Source organism: Macaca nemestrina, chromosome 20 (assembly GCF_043159975.1).
Source record: "Macaca nemestrina isolate mMacNem1 chromosome 20, mMacNem.hap1, whole genome shotgun sequence".
Taxonomy (NCBI): domain Eukaryota; kingdom Metazoa; phylum Chordata; class Mammalia; order Primates; family Cercopithecidae; genus Macaca; species Macaca nemestrina.
Window position 1 is genome coordinate 38,746,434 of NC_092144.1, and position 23,469 is coordinate 38,769,902.

Below are 23,469 nucleotides of genomic sequence, written 5' to 3' on the forward strand. Positions count from 1 at the left end.
ATAAGATTAACTCAAAGAAATTCATACAAATACCCGTTATAATCAAACTGTTGAAGGCTAACCACATCAGAAACTTTGGAGACCAGAAGACAACGGGCTGACATACTCAAATTGATAAAAGGGAAGACTCTCAACCAAGAATCTTATAACCAGCAAAATGATCCTTCAAAAGTGAAGGAGAAATTAAGACATTTCTAGATAACCAAAGCTGATGGAATTTGTTACCACTTGGCCTGCCCTGCAAGAGATGCTTGAAAGGAATCCTACACGCAGAAATAAAAGGACAGTAGGTAGTAAGTTAAAGCTATATCAAAAAATAAAGGTCTCAGTAAAAGTAAATGTATTGGCCTTTTAAAAACTAGTATTATTGTAATATGCAGTACATTATTGCTAAAATAGATTTTTAACATTTCCACCACAAAAAATGACAAATTGGTGAAGTGATGAGCATGTTAATTAGCTTGATTGAGTCTATAATGTATACATGGATAAAAACATCACATTGTACTTCATAAAATACACTATTATATGTCCATTAAAAATGAATAAACTAGTATTGTAACAATGGTGTGTAACTTCGATTTTTGTTTTCTATGTGATTTAAGAGAATAATGCATTTTTAAAAGAACAATTGTTAGCTCAAAAGCCAATATTATTGTAACTTTGATTTGTAATTTCACATTTTTTCTACATAATTTAAGAGTGTAGTGCATGGAAAAATAAGCTTATGTTTTAGGATGCACAATGTGCAAAGATGTATTTTTGTGACATTAATGACTGAAAGGGGTGGAGACAGAGCTGTTAATAGAGCAGCTTTATATGTCATTGAAGTTAAGCTGGTTTAAATTCATATTAGAGTGTTATCACTTAGAATGTTAAATATAATCACCATGGTAACCATAAAAAGTAGTTGAAGAACATACACAAATGGAAATGTGAAAGAAATTTAAACACTTTACTACAAAAACTCACTAAACACAAAGGAGAACAGTAATGTAGGAAATGAGAGACAAAAAAAAAACTATAAGGTACGTAGAAAACAAATAGCAAAATGACAAAAGTAAGACCCTCCTTACGAGTAATTACTTAAATGAAAATGGATTAAGCTCCCCAATCAAAAGATAGGAATGCACAATGGACAAAAATAAAAATGATCCAAGCATATGCTGTCTGCAAAAGTCTCACTTTAGATATAAAGGCACAAATTGATTGAAAGTGAGACATCACAAGAAAAGGATGGAAAAGGATATTTCATGCAAACAGTAACCAAAAGAGAGCAGGAATGGTTATACTAATAAAAAACAGAATAAACTTTTAAGCAAAAAGTTTACAAGAGACTAAGAAAATATTATACATTAATAAAAGATTAAATATACCAAGAAGATATAATAATTGTAAATATTTGCACACCTAATAACAGACCATCAAAATATGTAAAGTAAAATTTGACAGAATTGAATGGGGAAATAAAATGCTCTACAGTAATATTTGGAGACTTTTATAACTCATTCTTAATAATGGATAGAACAAACTGGTAGAAGATAAATAATAGAAGACTTAACACAATAAGCCAACTAGATCTATATAGAGCACTTTACCCAACAACAGCAGAACACATATTCTTTTCAAGAGCATATGGAACAATTTCAAGGATAGACCATATGTTAGGGCATGAATTAAGTCTCAATATATTTTTTAATACAAAATTAATATAACTATCTTCTCAAACCACAACAGAATAAATATATAAATCAGTAACAGAAAAAAAAAATGAAAAATTCACAAATTTGTGGAAATGTAAAAAACTACTCTTATACAACTAATGGATCAAAGAAGAAATCAAAAGAGAAATTAGAAAATACGTAGAGATGAATGAAAATGAAAACAGAACATACTAAAACTTATGGGGCACAATAAAACAGTATTAAAGAGAAAATTTATAATTATAAATGTTTACATTAAAAAACAAGAAAGATCTAAAATTAATAACCTAATTTTACAACTTAAGGAACACAAGAAAATGAACAAACTAAACCCAAAGCTAGCAGAGAGAAGAAAATAATAAAGATTAGAGCAGAGATAAAGGAAATAGTGAATAGAAAAACAATAAAGAAAATCAACAAAACCAGAAGTTTGTTATTTTAAAAGATCAACAAAACTGACAAACCTTTAGCTAGATGTGCTAAGAAAAAAAGTGAGAAGACTCAAATTACTGAAATTATAAATGAAAGTAGGGACATTACCAGTAATCCTGTACAAATAAAAAGGATTAGAAGGGAATATTATTAACAATTGTATGAAATAAATTTGATAACCTAGATAAAACGGACACATTCCCAGAAACACAAAACTTATGAAGAAATAGAAAATCTAAATAGACCTATAACTAATCAGGTGATTGGATCCATGATAAAAAATCTCCCAAAAAAGAAAAGTCCTAGACTTAATGACTTCACCTATGAGTCCTAACAAACATTTAAAGAACTAACACAATCCGTCTTAAACTCTTTCAAAAAATTAAAGATGAGAAACTCTTCCTAACTCATTATATGAGGACAGCACTACTCTGAAACAAAATTCAAACAAAGACACTGCAAGAAATAAAAACTGCAGACCAATATCCCTTCTGAACATTCATGCAAAAATCCTCAACAAAATGCTTACAAACGGAATTCAACAGTATATTAAAAGGGTTATACATCAAGATCAAGTGGAATTTTTTCCTGGAATGCAAGGATGGTTTAACGTCTGAACATCTGTCAGTGTAATACAGCACATTAAGAGAATGAAAGAAAAAAGCTGTGTGTCCATCTAAACTGATGCAGAAAAAAACCTATGACAAAATTTCATGATAAAATTTCATGATAAAAATATTCAACAAATCAGGAATAGAAGGAACTTACCTCAGCATAATAAAATGCTTATATGAAAAATCCACAACAAACATTGTACCCATGGTATGAGACTGAAAGCGCTTCCTTTAAGGTCAGGAACAAGGCAAAGATATCTATTTTCAGCACTTCCCTTCAACATAGTATTAGAAGTCTTAGTCATATAAATTAGGCTGCAAAAAGGAAGACATTCAATTTGGAAAAGAAGTAAAAACATCTCTATTTGGAGCCGATATAATCTAATATGTAGAAAACCCTAAAAATTACACACACATACACACACACTCACATACTAATAAATGTATTTAGCAAAGTAACTAAGAACTAATAAGTTCTTATAAACTTGTTAGTGCTGGAGATGAATGGTGGTGATCATTCTACAACAATAAGAATATAGTTAATACCACGGAACTGTACACTTAAAAATGGTTAAAATAGTTAATTTTATCTTACAAGTATTTTACTGATGAGATTTTTAAAAGGATCCCACACCATTAATAAGTAGGAACTAATAAATGAATTTAGCAAAGTAACAGGATACAAAGTGAATACACAAAAGTTAGCTGCATTTCTATACACAAACAATGAACAATCCAAAACAGAAATTAAGAAAATAATTCCATTTACAATAGCCCTACCTAACACTGAATATAAAAATTAACTAATAATGTATTTATGACCTATATGTAACATTTAAAACTATAAAATTGTTAGGAAAAAAAACACACGGCAAAAGCTTCTTGACATCAGATTTGGAAATGATTTCTTAGATATGAAAACAAAGACACAACAAAAGGAAAATAGATAAATTGGATTCCATAAATTTTTTAAATTATGCATCAAAAGATGCTATTAACAAAGTAGAAAGGCAATCCACAAGATAGAAAAAAAAATTTGCAAATCACATATCTGATAAGGGATTAATAGCCACAGTATATAGAGAACTTCTAAAACACAACAGCAAAAAATCAACCTGATTCAAACATCTGCAAAGGACTTAAATAGGTATTTTATCAAAGAAGATATATAAATGGCAAATAATCCCACGATAAAGGGCTCACCATCACTAATCATTAGTGAAATGTAAATCAAAATTACAATGAGATACCACCTCATATCCATTAGGATAGCTACTACAAAAAAAAAAAAAAAAAAAGCATTAGTGAGGATGTGGAGAAATAGGAACATTTGTGCACTGTTAGAGGGAATGTAATATGGCACAGTTACTCTTAAAAAGAGTATAGCAGTTCCTCAAGGAATTAAAAATAGAATTACCATATCACCCAACAATTCTGTTTCTGGGGATATACTCAAAAGAATTGAGGGAGGCCGAGGCGGGCGGATCATGAGGTCAGGAGATCGAGACCATCCTGGCTAACATGGTGAAACCCCGTCTCTACTAAAAATGCAAAAAATTAGCCGGGCATGGTGGCAGGCACCTGTAGTCCCAGCTACTCGGGAGGCTGAGGCAAGAGAATGACGTGAACTTTGGAGGCGGAGCTTGCAGTGAGCCGAGATCGCGCCACTGCACTCCAGCCTGGGCAACAGAGCGAGACTCTGTCTCAAAAAAAAAAAAAAGAATTGAAAGCAGTATCTCTAAGACATATTTATACACCCATGTTTATAGCATCATTATTCATAAAAGCTAAAACACGGTAACAACTCAAATGTCCATCAACAGATGAATAAACAAAATGCAGTATACATATACAGTGGAATATTATTCAGCCTTAAAAAGAAAGGAAATTCTGACATATACCACATGGATGAATCTTAAGGAAATTATCCTAAATAAAATATACCAGGTACAAAAAAGACAAATGCTGTATTATTCTACTTATAGGAAGTAGTCAAACTTATGGAGATAGAAAGTAGAATGGTGGTTTCCAGGGGAAGGAGGTAAAGGAGATGGAGAGTTATTGGTTAATGTGTATAGAGTTTCAGTTTCACGGGTTGAGAAGAGTCCTGGAGATGAATGGTGGTGATCATTCTACAATAATATGAATATAGTTAATACCACTGAACTGTACACTTAAAAATGGTTAAAATAGTTAATTTTATCTTGCAAGTATTTTACTGGCAAGATTTTTAAAAGGATCCCACACCATTGATAAGTAGGATTTATCTCAGGAATATAAGGTTAGTTCAATATAGAAAAATCAATCAATGTAATACAACATATTAATAGAATAAAGGGGAAAATTGCATGTTTATCTCAACAGACACAGAAAAAGCATTTGGCAAAATCCGACACTGTTTAATAATAAAAACACTCAACAAAATAAAACAAAGGGAACTTCCTCTACCTAATGAAAGGCATCTATAAAACGTTATTTAAGACTGTACTGGAAGTTCTAGCAATTAGCCAAGAAAATAAATTTTAAAACATAAATATTGTAAAGGAAGAATTAAAATTATATCCATTTGTAGGTGGTGTGTGTGTGTATGGGTGTGTGGGGGGGAACAACTAAGGAATATGTATAGGGAATATATTTAGGGAATATTTTATATATATAAATCATATATATGTTATATATATAACTTGTGTGTATGTGTTTGTGTATTCCTTAGGAATTCCATATATATATATATATATATATATATACACACACACACACACACACACATATACATATATATACACACACACACACATATACATATACATATATATATATACACACACACACACACACACATATACACACCACTTACATATAATTTAAAATATACATGGAATTTAACAAATATATAAGATAGATAGATAGATAGATAGATAGATATGGAGTTCCTAAATAATATGCACACATATACACACAAATAAAACTACTAGAGTTAATATATGAATTTAGCAAGGTTGCATGGTGATATGGTTTGGCTTTGTGTCCTCACCCAAATCTCATTTCGAATTGTAATCCCCATGTATCATGGGAAGGACCTGATGGGAGGTGACTGGATCATGGTACGGTTTCTCCCATGCTGTTTTTTGATAGTGAGTGAGTTCTCATGAGATCTGATGGTTTAAAGTGTTTGGCAGTTCCCCCAACCCCTTCTCTCTCCTGCAGCTTTGTGAAGAAGGTTCTTGCTTCTCCTTCACTTTACGCCATGATTTTAAGTTTCTTGAGGCCTCCCCATCCAAGCTAATTAACTCACAGTTATTTAATCCTCTTCTCTTTATAAATTACCCAGTCTCAGGTAGTTTTTTATAGCAGTGTGAAAAAGGACTAATACATGGGGTATGAGATGAATATAAAAAAATCAGTTGTATTTCTATGTGCTAGCAATATAACAATTGAGAAGTGAAATTAAGAAAACAATGCAATTTATCTCAGCATCAGAAAGAAAAAAAAATGCTTAGCAACAAATTTAACAGAAGACATATAAGATTCATACACTGATAACTACAAAACATTGTTGAAAGATTTAAAGACCTAAAAAATTGAAAGACATCCTGTGTTCATGGATTATGAGACCTTGTATTGTTAACACGCCAAGCTGATCTGCAAATTCAATGTAATCTGTATGAAAACTACAACTGCTTTTTTAAGAAGTTGAATCCTAAAATTTATATGAAAAGGCAAGGGATTCAAAATAGTCAAACAATCTTGAAAAGAAAAACAAAGTTGGAGCACTCACAATTCCCATTTTCAAAATTTAACACAAAGCTAGATTAATCAAGACAGCATGGTTTGACATATAGATCAAATGAATAGAATTGAGAGTCCAGAAATAAACCCATACACTTGTGGTCAATTGATTTTTAACAAGGATGCCAAGACAATTTAAAGAATTGTCAAAGAATAGTCTTTTTAACAAATGGTGTTTGGACAACTAGATATCAAAACGAAAAGAATGAGTTTAGACCCCTACAGCATGCCATATAAAAATCAACTCAAACTTACATATAAGAACTAAAACTATGAAATTCTTAGGAGGAAACATAGTTGCAAACTTTGTTACCTTTGATTTGGCAATGGTTTCTTAGATATGACATCTAAATTAAAGCACAAGCAAGCAAAGAAAAAAAAATAGATTAGACTTCATTAAAATTTTTTAAAATGGTGTGTCAAAGGATGACACTACAAAGAACATAAAAAAGACAACTCATCAAATGAGAGAAAATATTAAGCAAATGATATATACTCCCCTCTCCCAAGTGGGCACAATGTCAGAAGACAAAAATCCCCCTGGGCCCATGGTATCTACATGAGAAACAAAGAACTAGAGGCAGTCATTCAGCTTCCCTGGCACCTCAACGCTTTCTAGGAAGACCACTCTGGTCTTACCTCACTGGAGGTAACAGCATGGCTAGACCTACAAGGGTCAGGTAGAAACAAAGAAAGGAAACAGAGTTCACAGTGACCAGTGTGAAGATATCCATCATAACTCTGTGTTTCTCCTAGCTGTGGTACCCAGTTGAAGATATCAGCCAACTGCATAGCCCACTCACAAAGCTGAAGTGGTCACTTTCAGAAGCATGGTGGAAAGTTTAACCTGGCCTGAGTGCCCAGATGGCTAGACTTTATACCCAAACTCAATGCCAACCCCAAAACCCCCACCCAGGCCAGGAGATGCCTATCTTTCCCCATTTTAGAGAAGCAAAGGAACTAGATCTGGTTGGCCTGAGAGTCCAAAGAGGAACTCAGTTTAACCAAAAGCCCATATCACCCAGGCAGTGAAACGTTCACCTTTGCCCATTTTGGAGAAGTGTAGGGACTAGACCTGCTCAACCCAGGAGATCAAACAGCAGCTCAACTCAATCAAAAGCCTGCCCCATTGCTTTGCCCAGATAGGTAGGCAATCTTCAACTGTACATTTCTGAAAAGCATAGTCTCTGATCCCACCCATCTTGAGCAGCACCCTCACCTAACCTCAGAGCCCAGCTTGCAGACTTGTCCAGCAGCAAATTCCAAATAACAGAACCACCCAACAAGGGAATATATCCTGCAATCAGCGTGACAAGAGGCTATTACAGTACCCAGCAAACAGTTCCAACTAATAGCAAAGCCCAGCCAATGATCTCTCCAGATAGGGGAACCCAGATAGAAGCCCTGCCAAACATTAGAGCAAAGTTTCCCAGCCAAATAGTGAACCCACAACAAGCTCTGCCTGCCGGGGGTTGTCACTAGCTGCTCCTTCCAGAATTATAGTCTATACTAAGTATTGAAGATCTAGCCCCACCAAAGAACACACAAAGATTATGAAAAATCAAGGAAGTTTTGATTGACACCTTCAAAAAGTACTAATAAAGATACAATAATGAATCCTAAATAAATTGAGATCTATAAAATGACTGGCAAATAATTTAGAATAATTATCTTAAAGAAGTTCAATGAATAACAAAAATGTATAGATAAAAAAATTAAGTAAAATTTAGAAAACAATACACAAAGCAGTAGTTTTCACAAATAAATAAAAACAATTTAAAAAATAGAAATTCTAGGGATGAAGAATAAAATGCCTGGACTGAAAATTTCAATAGAAAACTTCAAAGCAGATGAAATCAACCAGAAGAAAGAGTCAGTAAGCTCAGAGACAAAACATTTGAAATTATCCAGTCAGAGTATCAAAAAGAATAAAGAATGAAAAAGAATAAAGAAAGCCTACAGGAATTATGGAACAGCATCAAGAGACCAAACCTTTATATAACAGGATTTTCATAGGAGAAAAAAAATAGAAAAAAATGACAGAAAGCATATTTTTAAAAAACAATGGCCAAATACTTTTTTAAAAAGTATTGGGCATAGATCCCAACATTCTAGCACAAGAAAGTGTAGAGGTCTCCAGTCAAATTTAACCCAAAAAGGAGTTCACCAAGACGTATAATCAATCTATCAAAAATCAAAGACAGAAAGTTTTGAGATCAGCAAACGATAAGAATCAGGTTGCATATGAAGGAGTGTCAGTATAACTCTTGGCAAATATCTTAGCAGAAACCCTGCAGGTCAGGAAAACATGGAATAATATATTCAAAATGATGAAGGAAAATACCTGAAAACCAAAAATACTTTACCTAGCAAAGTTGTCTTTCAAAAATGAGGGAGAAATAAAAACTTTCCCAGATGAACTAAGCTAAGGGAGTTTATAACCACTAAACCTTCCTTACAGGAATTGCTAAAGGGAATTATTTTAGCTGAAACAAATGACCACTAATTAATAACATGCAAAAGCACAAAATTAAATGCTATAAAAAAAGAGACATATTCAGAATATTCAAGGGCTATAATTATGGTGTGTAAAACAATCTTATCCTTTGTACAAGGGTTATAAGACAAAACAGTTAATAATTAGTATGGCTGAAATGAGTAGACAAGGGATACACATTACAAAATAATGTAAATTCTGACACTGGAAACAGTGTCAGAGAAATAAAAGTGTAGAGTTGTTTTCTGTAATCAAAGTTAAGTTGTTTTATGTAATCAACATTAAGTTGTTATCTGCTTGAAATAGGCTGTTTTAAGTATGTTGTATGTAAGCCATATGGTAACCACAAAACAAAAAATATTTAGTAGAAACACAAAACAAAAATTGAAAGACTTAACAGTATACCACTACAGAAAACTATCAAACCACAAAGAAAAATAGCAAGAGAGGAAGAAATAAAGTATCATAAAACAACCAGAAAACAATTAACCAAATAGTAGTAAGTCCTTATCTATTAATAACTACCTTGAATGTAAATGGGTTAAGTTCTCCACAGAGTGACCGAATGGATTTTTAAAAGACGAGACACAACTATATGCTGCCGAAAGGAACTCATCTCACATAGACTGAAAATGAAGGGATAAAAAAAGACTTTATGCAAATGGAACCAAAAGAGAGCAGGGATAGCTACACTTCTACCTGATAGAATAGACTTTAAGTCAAAAACTGTAAAAATAGACAAAGAACATTATATAATGATAAAGGATTCAATTCAGCAAAAGGATACAAAAATGTAAATATATAAGCACCAAATATTAGGGCACCAAATACATAAAACAAATAGTAAAGGATCTGAAAGAAAAGATAGAGGACAATACAACAATGGAGATTTCAATATCCACTTTCAACAATGAACAGATCATCTAGACAGAAAATTAAAAAGAAAACATTGGATTTGAACAGCACTTCTGACCAATGGACCTAAAAGGCACATAAAGAACATTGTATTCAATAGCAAAAGAACAAATATTTTTCTCAAGCCATACATGAAACATTCTCCAGAATAGATTACATGTTAGATAAAAAAACAGCCCTTAGCATATTCACGAAGATGAAATCATATGAAGTATTTTTATGACCACAATAATATGAAACTAGATATCAATAACAGAAGGAATTTTGGAAAATTTGCAAATACACAAAAAATAAACATGCTCCTGAATAATCAATTGGTCAATGAAAATATTAAAAGAGAAATTTAAAAATATCTTGAGACAAATGAACATAGATACACAACATACCAAAACTTATGGGATACAGCAAAAGCAGTTATGAAAGAAACAGCAAAAAATGCCTATATCAAGAAAGAAGAAAGATTTTAAATAAACAACTTAGTATTACTCTCCAAATTACTAGAGAAAGAAAAGCTAATCCCAAAATTATAAAAAAGGAAATAATAAAATAATAAAAATCTGAGCAGAAATAAATGACACAGAGACAGAAAAATCAACATACAATCAAAAAAGAAAGAACTGGTTTTTTGAAAAATTAACAAAATCAACAAACCTCTAGCTTAACTAAGAAAAAAGAGAGAAGACTCAAACAAAATCAGAAATGAAAGAGAAGACATTATATCTGATACCACAGAAATACAAAAAAAACATAAGAAACTATTATGAATAACTATGTGCCAAAAAATTGGATAACTTAGAAAAAACAGATACATTTCTAGACACATACAACCTACCAAAACTGAATCATAAAGAAATAAAAAATCTCAACAGACCAATAATAAGTGGAGATTAAATCAGTAATAAAGAGTCTCCCATTTGAAAAAAAGCCCAGAGCCTTATGACTTCATGGATGAATTCTACCAAATATTTTTTAAAAAAGAACTAATATCAGTCTTTTTGCTTACCTGCCCCCCCCCCCCCGCCAAAAAAAAAGACAGAGAAGAGTGAATATTTCTCAACTCTTTTAACCCTGACACCAAATCCAGACAAGGACATTACAAAGAAAGTACAGGCCAATATTCTTGATGAACATAGATGCAAAAACCATCAATGAAATACTAGCAAACCAAATTCAATAGCACATTGAAATGATCACTCACCATGATCAAGTGGGATTTATCCCTTTGTTACAAAGATGGTTCAATATATGCAAACCTATAAATGTAATACACCATATTAACAGAATGAAGGGCAAAAACCGTATGATCATCTCAATAGATGCATAAAAAGAATTTGACAAAATTCAGCATTCTTTCATGATTAAAAACTGTCAAGAAATTAGGTACAGAGGCAATGTGCGTCAGCACAATAAAGGCTATATATGACAAGCCCACAGCTAACATTATACTCAATGTTAAAAAACTGAAAACGTTTCCTCTAAGATCTGGAACAAGAGAATTATGCCCACTTTCACTACTTCAACTCGACTTAGTATTAGAAGTTTTCATCAGGACAATTGAGCAAGAGAAAGAAGCAAAAGGCATCCAAATAGGAAAAGACAGAGTATAATTGCCACTACTTGCTGATGACATTATCTTATATATACAAAACCCTAAAGACCCCACCAAAAACCTTTTAGAACTAATAAATACAGTAAACTTACAGGACACAAACTCAACATTAAAAAATCAATAGCATTGGCCAGGCACAGTGGCTCATGCCTGTAATTCCAGCATTTTGGGAGGCCGAGGTGGGCGGATCACGAGGTCAAGAGATCGAGATCATCCTGCCTAACACGGTGAAACACTGTCTCTACTAAATATACAAAAATTTGCCAAGCGTGGTGGTGCGCGCCTATAGTCCCAGCTACTCAGGAGGCTGAGGCAGGAGAATCACTTGAACCCAGGAGGTAGAGGTTGCAGTAAGCAGAGATCGTGCCACTGCACTCCAGCCTGGGCTGCAGGGGGAGACGCCATCTCAGAAAAAGCATTTCAGCCAGGTGTCTCACACCTGTAATCCCAGCACTTTGGGAGGCAGATTGCTTGAGATCAGGAGTTCAAGACCAGCCTGGGCAACATAGTGAGACCCCCTCCATCTCTACTAAAAATACAAAAATTAGCTGGTTGTGGTGGTATGTGCCTGAAATCCCAGCTACTTGGGAGGCTGAGGCACAAGAATTGCTTGAACTGGGGAGATGGAGGTTGCAGTAAGCAGAGATTGCACCACTGCACTCCAGCCTGGGTGACAGAGTAAGACTTGGTCTCAAAAAAAAAAAAGGGGGGGGGGGGGAAGAAATCAGTAGCATTTCTATACACTAACAATGAATTATCCAAAAAGAGAGAAATCCTATTTACAATAACTACACACACACACACACACATACACACACACACATATACACACACACACATACACATAATGCTCAGAAATAATTTTAACTAAATATGCCAAAGACCTTTACATTGAAAATAAAACATTTATAAAAGAAATTAAAGAAAATACAAATAAATAGAAAGCTATCCAGCATTCATGGATTGAAAGAATTAATACCATAAAAATGTCTATTATACCCAAAGTGATCTACAAATCCATGCAATCCTATCAAAATACCATTGTCATTTTTCACAGAATAGAAAAAATAATCCCAAAATTTTGTATGAAACAACAGAAAAACCCAAATAGCCAAAGCAATCATCAGCAAATAGAACAAAGCTAGAGGCATTACGCTACATGATTTTAAATTATACTACAAAGCTATAATAACTAAAACAGCAGGGTACTGGCATAAAAATAAAGACATTGACCAAAGGAACAAAATAGCCCAGAAATAAATCCATACATGTACAATTAATTAATTTTTGACAAAAGTGCCAAGAATACAAAATGGGAAGAGGATAGTCTCTTCAGAAAATGGTGCTAAGAAAAGTGTAAGTCCACATGCAAAAGAATTAAATTGGACACTTTTCTGACACTGTATATGTAAATCAACTCAAAATGGACTGAACACTTAAATGTAACACTTAAAACTGTAAAACTATAAAATGAAAATATAGGGGAAAAACTACATAACATTAGTCTTGGTGATGATTTTTTAGATTTGGCCCAAAAAGCAAAAATAGACAAATAAGATTACATCAAACTTAAAAATTTCTGCATAGTGAAGGAAACAATTAACAATGTGAAGAGGCAGTCTACACATTGGGAGAAAATATTTGCAATCCATACACCCAATAAGGAGCTAATATTCAAAGTGTATAAGGAACTCAAGCAACCCAGTAACAAGAAAACAATTCAATTTAAAAATGAGCAAGGGGGCTGGGCGCAGTGGCTCGTGCTTGTAATCCCAGCACTTTGGGAGGCCAAGGCGGGCGGATCACAAGGTCAAGAGATTGAGACCATCCTGGCCAACATGGTAAAACCCTGTCTCTACTAAAAATACAAAAATTAGCTGGGCATGGTGGCACATGCCTATAGAAATTAGCTGAGCATGGTGGTGTGCGCCTGTAGTCCCAGCTACTGGGGGCACTGAGGCAGGAGAATCACTTGAACCTGGGAGGCAGAGATTACAGTGAGCCAAGATCACACCACGGCACTCCAGCCTGGCAACAGGGCTAGCGAGACTCCGTCTCCAAAAAAAAAAAAAAAAAAAGTATTGGAAAAAATATTCACCTTAAGTAATCATCAGGAAAATGCAAATTAAAACTACAATGAGCTATCATCTCACATCTGTCAAAATGACTATTATCAAAAAGACAAGCTATAACAAGTGTTGGTGAAGATGTAGAGAAAAGTAAACCCTTGTACACTGTTGGTGGGAATGTAAATTAGTACAGCCTTTATGGAAAACTGTATGATGTTCCTTTAAAGTTTTACAAATGAAACTGCCACATGATCCAAAAATCCCACTTATGGGTATTTACCCAAAAGATCTGAAGTGAGTTTATTGAAGAGACATCTGTACTCTTATTGTCATGGCAGCGCTATTCACAACAGCCAAGACATGGAATCAACCCAAGTGTCCATCAATGGATGAACGGGTGAAGAAAATGTGGTGCACATATATAATTAAATATTATTCAGCCATAAAAAAAGAATAAAATTCTCTCATTTGCAGCAACATGGCAGGACCTGGAGGACATATGCTAAGTAAAATAAGCCAGATATGGAAAGATAAATACCACCTGATCTCACTTACATGTGAAATCTAAAATGTTAAAGAAGCAGAGAATGGAATGGTGGTTACCAGACCCTGGGGTAGTGGAGATGGAAAGACTTTGGTCATAGGATACAAAATTCCAAGTAGACAGGAGGAATACATTCAGGAGATCTATTGTACAGCAGGGTAATTATAGTTCATAACAATGTACTGTGTACTCTATAATTGCTAAGAGAGTAAGTTGATTTTAAATTTTCTCATCACAAAAAAAAATTTGAAGTAATGAACATGTTAATTAGCTTAATTTAGTCATTTCATAATGGCTACATATCTCTAGACATCAATTGAAAAATAAACTCATAAATAGTAAAATAGAAATAAATTAATCCACACATGCACACCACATTTCACCTGGCAGTCCTACTTAATCTATTACACAACGCGCATCATCTAATATGTTAAACAATGTGCAGCATCTCATATGTTATATAACGTGCTTCTTTATCTTACTGTGGTTTTCCCACTAAAATTTAAGCTTGGCAAAGGCAAAGATTTTTACATTTTTTCCCCTATTGTGTCTCTAGCAACTCTCACAGTTGGGCACTAAATAAATATTGAATGAATAAGTGAATGGAGAGAGGGAAGGAAAGGAGGAAGGAAGGAGGAAAAGAAGGGAGGCAGGAAGAGAGAAAGAAAGGAGAAAGAAGGAAGGAAGATAAAGAAAGGAGGGATAGAGGAACGGAGATGAGAGTGTTACGTGCTCCTGAGTGGGAGGACGACCATATGACATCTCGTGTTTAGGTACCGAGTTGGATTTTAAAATCGCGTGGTGCCCTAGCACATAGTAAACATTCAAAGACTGTGTGCTGCCTTAATGAGCAAGCTTCCCTAACTTGTGTCTTCCGCTTCCCTTAATCACTGCAACCTCCTCTTTTTCTTCCAACCAGAGAAGGTCTGTAAAGGAATTCTTGTGCCTTCAGGGGACCACAGGACAAATTCTGCATCTGGAGAATCACTTCCTATCTCTACTTCCTCCTGGCAGAAGGTGGAGCAAGCCCTCTGAGCATTCCAAGCCCTTGCTCGGACACACCTTGTCAGAGTTAAAAGCACTGCAGGTTGTTGTGTGCAGAGACCGGTAAATAAGAAACAATGGCTTTGGTTTTTGGAACGTAGAAAAGCTGCTCAAATCACTCAGGTGGGTGCTCTGTGAACATAAACTTCCATTTGTTCCAGTTTTATTTCATCATGCCTGTAAGTGCCAGGATTGTTTACAGAGGCATGCCCACTGTCCTAGGCCCATAGTAGGACCAAAATGTTGATGCGGAACATCTTTGTTCTCTATGCTTGCTTTAACTGGGGAGTCACAATTTCAAACAGCCACAGGAACCAGTCCTGGGGTGAAGAGTAGGCTGTGTTGGGGACTGTGGTAAACTAGACGGCTCATGCTGACACCCAGTTCCACTGAGGGTGGCTACAGATGTAGGGTTGCCAGAGTTGTCACATCTTCATCTCTCTCTCTCTCTCTCTCTCTCTTTTTCTCTCTCTCTCATTCTCTCTTTCCCTCTCATTCTTTCTCATTCTCCCTCTATCATGCTCTCTCTCATTCTCTCTTTATCATTCTTCCATTCACTCTTCTCTCTCATTGTCTCTCTCAGTCTCGTCTCATTCTCACTCTCCTCTCATTCTCTCGTCCTCTCTCTCATTCTCTTTCTCTCTCATTTTTCTCCTGAAGATAAACTGGATGTTTGAATTTTCTGTGAGATGTAATTTTGAAATGCTAGAAAAAGGCCCATTTTGCTTGGAAACACCTATATTTAGATTCTGTATTATTCGTTTATTTATGTATACAGTATGGAGTTGTGCACGCATCACCAGAATCTAATTTTGAGAACATTTATATCATCTCAGTAAGAAATAGTGTGCCCCTTAGTGGTCACCCCCTCATTTTTCTCCTGTCTCCCACCAGCCTAGACAATATTTTCTGTTTCTATAGATTTGCCTCTTCTGGACGTTTCATATAAATGGAATAATACCAAACATGGTCTTTTGTGACTGGCCTCTTTCATTTAGTGTAGTGTTTTGGGAGCTATCTTTGTTTCGGCCTATATCAGAACTTTATTTCTTTTTGTTGGTGGTGGTAAATAATATTCCAGTGTCTGGCTACATGACTTTCTGTCTGTTTATTCATTAGCCATCAAACAAGGCATGTCACAGGCTGGTCCCAGCCCTGGGAGATCCATTTTTCACCATGCAACAGCCTCCTGACTGGTGTCCCCATCTCCTGTTCAATCTCCTCGCCCTCTGCTGACGGAGGGTGTGCATACAGCCAGACAGCCCAGGGTGGAAACACTGGGACAATTTTTCTAAACCAAGACTTTGAGCATGTCACTCTCCTCCATTTCCACCTTCATGCTGAAATTGCCCTCCTCTTTTGGCTTCAGGGTGGAACCCCAGTCCCTTAGTCCAGCACACACACTTTTGTAAGACCTGGCCCCACCACCCCCCGCATCCTGCACTGCTCACAAACCCTGCGCTCCAGCCCACCATGTCACTCTCTCCTCTGGAAACCTGAGCACGTCCAGTCCTCTGTCCCCTTGCTCATGCTGTGCCACTGGTGTGCAGTTCACCCATTGCAGGTCATTCTCCTCCACTGAATGGGGAACTGTTCTGGAAGGAGAAGGGATATTCCTTCTCCAACGCTGTCTCTGTCCTCAGGACTTGGGGCAAAGCAGGTACGCAATGAATGACTGATGGTGGAATAGACGTAGGCCGTCCCTCCATCTAAAATGCCCTTCCCCACGTTGTCCATCTCACATTTGACAGTAGCTCTCCTTGCTCACCCTCACCTGATCCGAGCACTGATTATCTCGTTCATCTCTGTGCTCATGTAGCACCAAGTTCTGTGTGTTCGTGCATGTACGTGTGTGTGTGCGAGTGTGTGCATGACTTCATGAGATTTCAGTTCCTCGGGGAACTGAAACAATCCCCATTTTGTTAAAAATTCAGTCCACACAATAATTTATTGAGGCCTAATTTGCATGCACTGAGGTGCAACCATTTAAGTGTATAGTTTGATGTGTTTCAAGAAATGTTCACCCGTGGATTATACTCACGTAGCCACAGCTGCCATCAAAATATAGAACATCCCCATCACCCCAGAAAGCTCTTCTGTGCCCCTTCCAGGTCAATGCCCTCACGCCCCATCTGAGGCAGCCACTGAACTCTCCTGACGCCACAGCTCAGCGTTGGCGACTGCGGGGCTTCACAGGCACAGACTGAGGCAGCACACAGTCTTGCATGTCTGTCTTCATTTGCGCGGTGCAGCATCTGTGAGATTCAGCCATGCAGTGTGAATTCACTCTTTTTGCCCCATTCCCAGCACAGTGCCTGTTTGTCAAATTGAATAGACTTCAATTGCTGTGAGGTGATTAATAGCAAATTGTGTGTTCTTCATGAATAAAGAAAAAAGATGCAACGCCCCAGGAGGTGGAAAAGAGAAAGAAACTCACGCCCACCCTGCCCTTCTGTTCTCACCTGACGAAGTCTGGAGTTCAGGAAGAAAAGGTGTGAGGGGGTTTTTCAGGAAACAGATGGGTCGCCAGGGTCCCAATCAGAGGTGGAGTAGCACATCCAGCCCAAATGGAAACAAACAATGCAAGCCTATGGCTTAAATCAGAAATTAATCTCTACTGGTAGTTTCCATGAACTCTTCTCCAGGTAAACATCACATGTAAAAGTAAGTTCATGTCATTATAGAATAATTAGATTATAAGAACTAAATTTAAAGTTTATACTACTTTGCATTACTGCAGAATTGTGGAAAGTATGCAACCCAGTCCTTAATAGAATTAAATGAGAATCTATATTTTTTCTCAGTAAGTCTTTATTGAATAAATGGAGTCATATCCTTTTGTGTTTTTCTGTGCTTTTGCAATTTCTCAAATTAAAGATAAATAAATGGTCGCTTCTTGGCCTCCTGCCTAAGATCAAGTGTAAAGATAAGTAAATGGTAGTTGAATGAAAGAAACCAGAAAAAGTTATTTTTGGAGCGTGTAGGGTGTGCCTCGCCTCCTTGGACCCACCTCGTTTCTCTCAAGAGCAGACCCAGCTACACTAACTGGGATCTGCCTCCCACCTCCTCCTTCTGCTTTAATCGACTGGGGATCCTGCTGTCTTCAATGCCTACGTGTCAGCTAAGTTTGCAATCACCCAGTTCACTACTTTAAAATGAAGCCCCCTCTTTTTTGCAAGTAAGAATCTTCCTGAACCATGCATCCAAATGTCACATTTCCAAACACGTTGTGAGCTGAGGACTCCAAGTCATAAACTTCAAAGCAAGCACTTGTAATGGGAATTCTGACTGACAGTCCCTTAATTACAGTCTTTAAATATGCACAGTCCCTGACTGAGCCAGGCTTTCTGAGGAAAATTCCTGCCTAACTGGTTGAAAATGTGAACAGTGGGGTATAATTCCCTGAGCTGCAAGGAGCCACAGATCAGAGAGAATGCAAGAGAAACTCTAAAGATCCTTCTAGGATGAATTTTGTCCTTCGCAGATGGTATCAAAACCGAAAGAGGGAAGACAACTGGCACAAGGAGAAACAAATCTTGCTTGGGCTCGAAACGGACACACACGGTTTATTTGCCGGTGTTTGGAGAGGTTAGAAAGCAAAGATAGCAGAGGAAGAATAGGTTTATCCTTGAGGACAGAACATGCACGCTGGTGAGTGGTAAGGGACTAAAAACAAGGTGGCTTGGCCGGGCGCAGTGGCTCATGCCTATAATCCCATCACTTTGGGAGGCCACGGAGGGAGGATCACTTGAGATCAAGAGTTGGAGACCAGCTTGGTGAAACCCCGTCTCTACTAAAGACAAAAGAATTAGCTAGGTGTGGTGGCTTGTGCCTATAATCCCAGCTACTACTCAGGAGGCTGAGGCAGGAGAATCGCTTGAACCTGGGAGGCGGAGGTTGTAGTGAGCTGAGATGGCACCACTGCACTCTAACCTGGGCAAAAGAGCGAGATTTCATCTCAAAAAAACAAACAAACAAACAAAAACCAGGGTGGCCCGAAACAAGGCAGTCCCACTGATCATGGACTCCAGTGACATTAACAGAGACCAGGGGAACATGGTTGCCCCTGCGTGCCCTGGGCCACATCACAGCCACTCCTTCTTACTAGCTCTAGCCACAGGATGTGCTATGTCTCAGATGGTGGCGTGGGTGCAGGTGACTTCTCCATCAGAGCCCCAGAAGGCAGCATAGCATCAGTTTTGGCAGTCCTATGCCACGTTAAGATCAGAGACCTTGTTGTTTTATTCCCATAAGGTGCTCAGCCAACAAGAATGGCAAGCTGGTGTTTTTGCTACCACAGCCCCCAGTTTAATGAAAGACAGTAACCTTGATATGTAGTTTGGTGACCAGTTAGGCAGTAAATTTATGGCAAAACCACAGAAATGACCACACCGGAGTGGATTTAAGTCCTGATGCTGCCAATTAACAGCTATGTAGCTTTGCCGTTGGGCCAGAGTTACCAGGTAAAACACAAACATCCAACTAAATCTGAATTTCCGATATATAACAAATAATTTTCCACATATAACACATACTAAAACATTATCCATTGTTTATCTAAAATGCAAAAGTAACTGAGTGCTCTGATTTTAATTTACTAAATCTGGCCAACAACTTTCTCATGCTGAGCCTCATTTTCCTACTGTTTCCAAGTGGACAGCAGTGTGTGTCTTAAGGGGGTTTGAGACCAGCTGAGATGCTGCTGGCCCAGCACAGGGTTCCTACGCTGGTAACTGTCAAGGGCTACGAGTGTGATCAACTGAGCTCTCAGTGCATCTTCTCCTTCCTCGGGATCTTTGTCTGCCATTTAGCTCTTTCCAAATGTTAAACTTTCCATAAAGACCGATGTTACGTGTCCCCCATGGCAGAACATTTCTTTTATCACCATAGAAATCAATTTATTGTATATTTCAATTAACTAAAAGAATGAAACTGGAATGTCCCTAACACAAAGAAATAATCAATACTTGAGGTGATGGATACCCTGGTTTCTCTGATCTGATCACAACACATCATATGCTTGTATCAAAATATCACATGTACCCCAAAAACATGTGCAACTATTATGTAGCAATAATTAAATACAAAAGTGAATAAAAAAGAAATTATAAGAAACAGGATCAGAGGTAGGAAAGGAAGGCAGGACTTGAAGGTGACATTAATGTCTCCCCAATCCCAAGACTTATCTGATGATGCTGCTCTTTCCCACCGCATGATTCCCTTTTTGGCTGTCAAACAGCATTCTGGGCCAGGCGTGGTGGCTCACACCTGTAATCCCAGCACTTTGGGAGTCCAAGGTAGGTGGATCACCTGAGGTCAGGAGTTTGAGACCAGATTGGCCAACATGGTGAAACCCCGTCTCTACTAAAAGTACAAAAATTAGCCGGGCGTGGTGGTGTGCACCTGTAATCCCAGCTACTAGGGAGGCCGAGGCAGGAGAATCACTTGAATCCGGGAAGCAGAGGTTGCAGTAAGACCAGATCACGCTATTACACTCCAGCCTGGTGACAAAACAAGACTCTGTCTAAAAAAACAAACAAACAAGCAAACAGACAAACAAAAAAACAGTGTTCTGTACCTCTTTCAGAGCCAGAAGAAGTGGCTGGTGTGTCTCTAATCAAGCCCCCTGCTTTTGAAAGGGCCGGGGAGGGAAATATTACTGACTTGAGATCCACTCAGAAGTGGAAATGTGCACTGAGCTCCTCCCATTCGCTCGCCTTGCACACTTTGGCCAAGGAGTCCCACTAACCACGGTCAGCAAACATGTGCTTCAGAACAGCTCCAGTCACATTTTACGCCATTCTGCTGCATCCAACATAACGTCTAACTGCATATGTGCATCAATAATCTTTTATGACATCATAATGCATTTTAGTGTGTGGAAGGTTATTATCTTTTAGAGACCCCCATTTAGATTTATGGAGCAAAAGAGGAAAGTTTTTTAAAAATGTAATCTAATTAATCTGAGTGCACTTGGATGCCTATTAAAATTCACCTGTCCGGGATTTTCCATTTATCATAATTACGAGGGAACAGCCATTCTGAGAAAGGGGCTGCCTCTTCATTTAATACAAAATGATGATATATTATCCTGAATGCTTTTAGGAATGGTTTAGACCTAATGGATAGGTCTGTGTGATGAATTCTGTGAACTGACGCTGTACAATTAGACATGTTGTTCTTTCATGTAGAACACACCCCCGAGATGGCTGGGAGACACAGCTCATGGAGTGTGGACACAGTGGCCCCATGGAGCCACCATCAGGGGAAGGGAGACCATCCCTTAGGTAGCTGGCAAGTGGGCAACCTCTCTCTGATTGCAGATGGCAAGGCCACTGGCCTCCAGACAGTGTCTGCATCCCTCCATAAAGCTTGGCATCACCCGGCATGGCCTGGGGAGGTGCGTCTTTTGAGCTGTCAATTCCCCATGATTGGTACCCCGTGCTCCAGAATTGAGACAGGGGAATAGGGTCTGGAGACAACAAGCCTAAAGCCAACCCGAGGGTGGCTTCTTGGAACTGGACCAAAAGGAAAACCCCACCTCTCCATGCCCAAGAGACAAGAGGTCAGAGACCCCACCCTCTACAAAACACCGTCTCCCCTACATCACAAATGGGAAATACCTCTGATTGATCATGGGCCAGTCCTTCATTTGCATAGAGTGTAACCAATTGGAGGCCTCTAAAGAGTATCTAGGGGTGTTACCAAATTCTTCTAGCTTAAGAAAAACTCTAAAGAGCATTCCAATCGGGGCTTTTGAGCCACTAGCTCAAGTTTTGTTGCTCTATTTGTGCATTTTGCTCAATGAAAAAAACTCACAGTCCAGACTTTTCAGCCAATAACAGAAGGAGGTGCTTCCTTTCATGAGTACAGGCAGTAGACACTTGCCCTAGGGCCTCCTTCCCGTATTGGGCCTAGGGAGCAGCTTTCCTATTCAACCACACCCAAGGGCAACATTGCCCCTCTGGGAGTCCCCTTCCCCTCAACCTGCAGACCCTGCAATTGGGAGGCAGAACCCTGATGCTAAACTGAGCAAAGCTGCCAGGATATCACCAGGACGGGAGTTTTCGGGGACTTCTGGGTCCCCAGAGATGAGAGGCCAGACCACACGGATGCACTCAGTCTCTTTCCAGACCACTGCCAAGCACCACAGAGTGCCGAGCCTCCCCTTGTCCTGTCTGCAGACAGGAAGGGCCAGCATGTCCAGTGGAACTGGCCCAGAGCAGCAAGCCCTGGATCTGCCTGGGTCCTCTGCAAGGTGGAGGCGCTTCTCGGGTAAAGCAGCCCTTTACTGCCTTTGTCGGGCCAACTCTTCTCCCCTGCATGGCACAGGGCTCCATCCCCAGTAACCACAGCCCTGAAGTGTTTAGGAAATGCCCCCCATACTTCACGCCCACTGAATTTGTTGTGATGGAGCTTCCATGTGGCCTGGGAACGGCCTCTATGTGGCCTCTGGGCTCCCCCAGGGCCCACAGAAATCAGAGCATCCCAGAAACAGACTTTGGGTCAGCCAGAGGGGTGGACCCAGAAATTCCCCAGGTACCAACACCTGCATCCCCCTGTAGCTGCTGCAGTGTGAGGGGAACAGAAAAACCCAAGTGGCTGGAGCTCCTGGTCCATGTGCTGGTTGGGGAAGACCCAGGAGAAAGAAGGAGCTGACCAGATTGTAGGTAACGATGTGCCTGCTCCTGGGGTGGCCTGGCCTACCTGCAGCCGTGCTATTCTTCCACATTGGTGTCTGAGTCGGGGACGGACTCTCTCTCCATCCAGGCTCCTTCCTGGCCCCAGGCCTTTCACTCTCTCCATTATCCTGACACAACTCCCATGACACACCCTCTCTATGCAGTGGCTGCCAGGTGTCAGGGCTGTCAGGCTATGATGAGAAACACAAACCCTCTGGCCTCAAGAAGTGTGAAAGGCGGCTTCATTCAACTCAACATCCAGCCCCACAGGTGTTCTGTGTCCGCTAGGCACAGTTTTTTTTTATCAGTTTTCATTTGAAACACACGTATGGCTTGCCCTCCAGGTTTATCCCAGGGCCCATGCTCCCCTGCAATAAACTCCTGGCCCACAGGACTTGGTATTTGTTATTTGACTGGACCCTCCAGGCTTTTGAGTGGGGAATCTCTGGTCCTAAATTGCAGACACAGACCCAGAGCACACAGTCCTGGGGGTTGGGGTGGTGGGGAGGCCAAGGTACATACAACCAAGTCCATCACCAAACAGACCAAATAGCCACTACTCTAGGGGCAC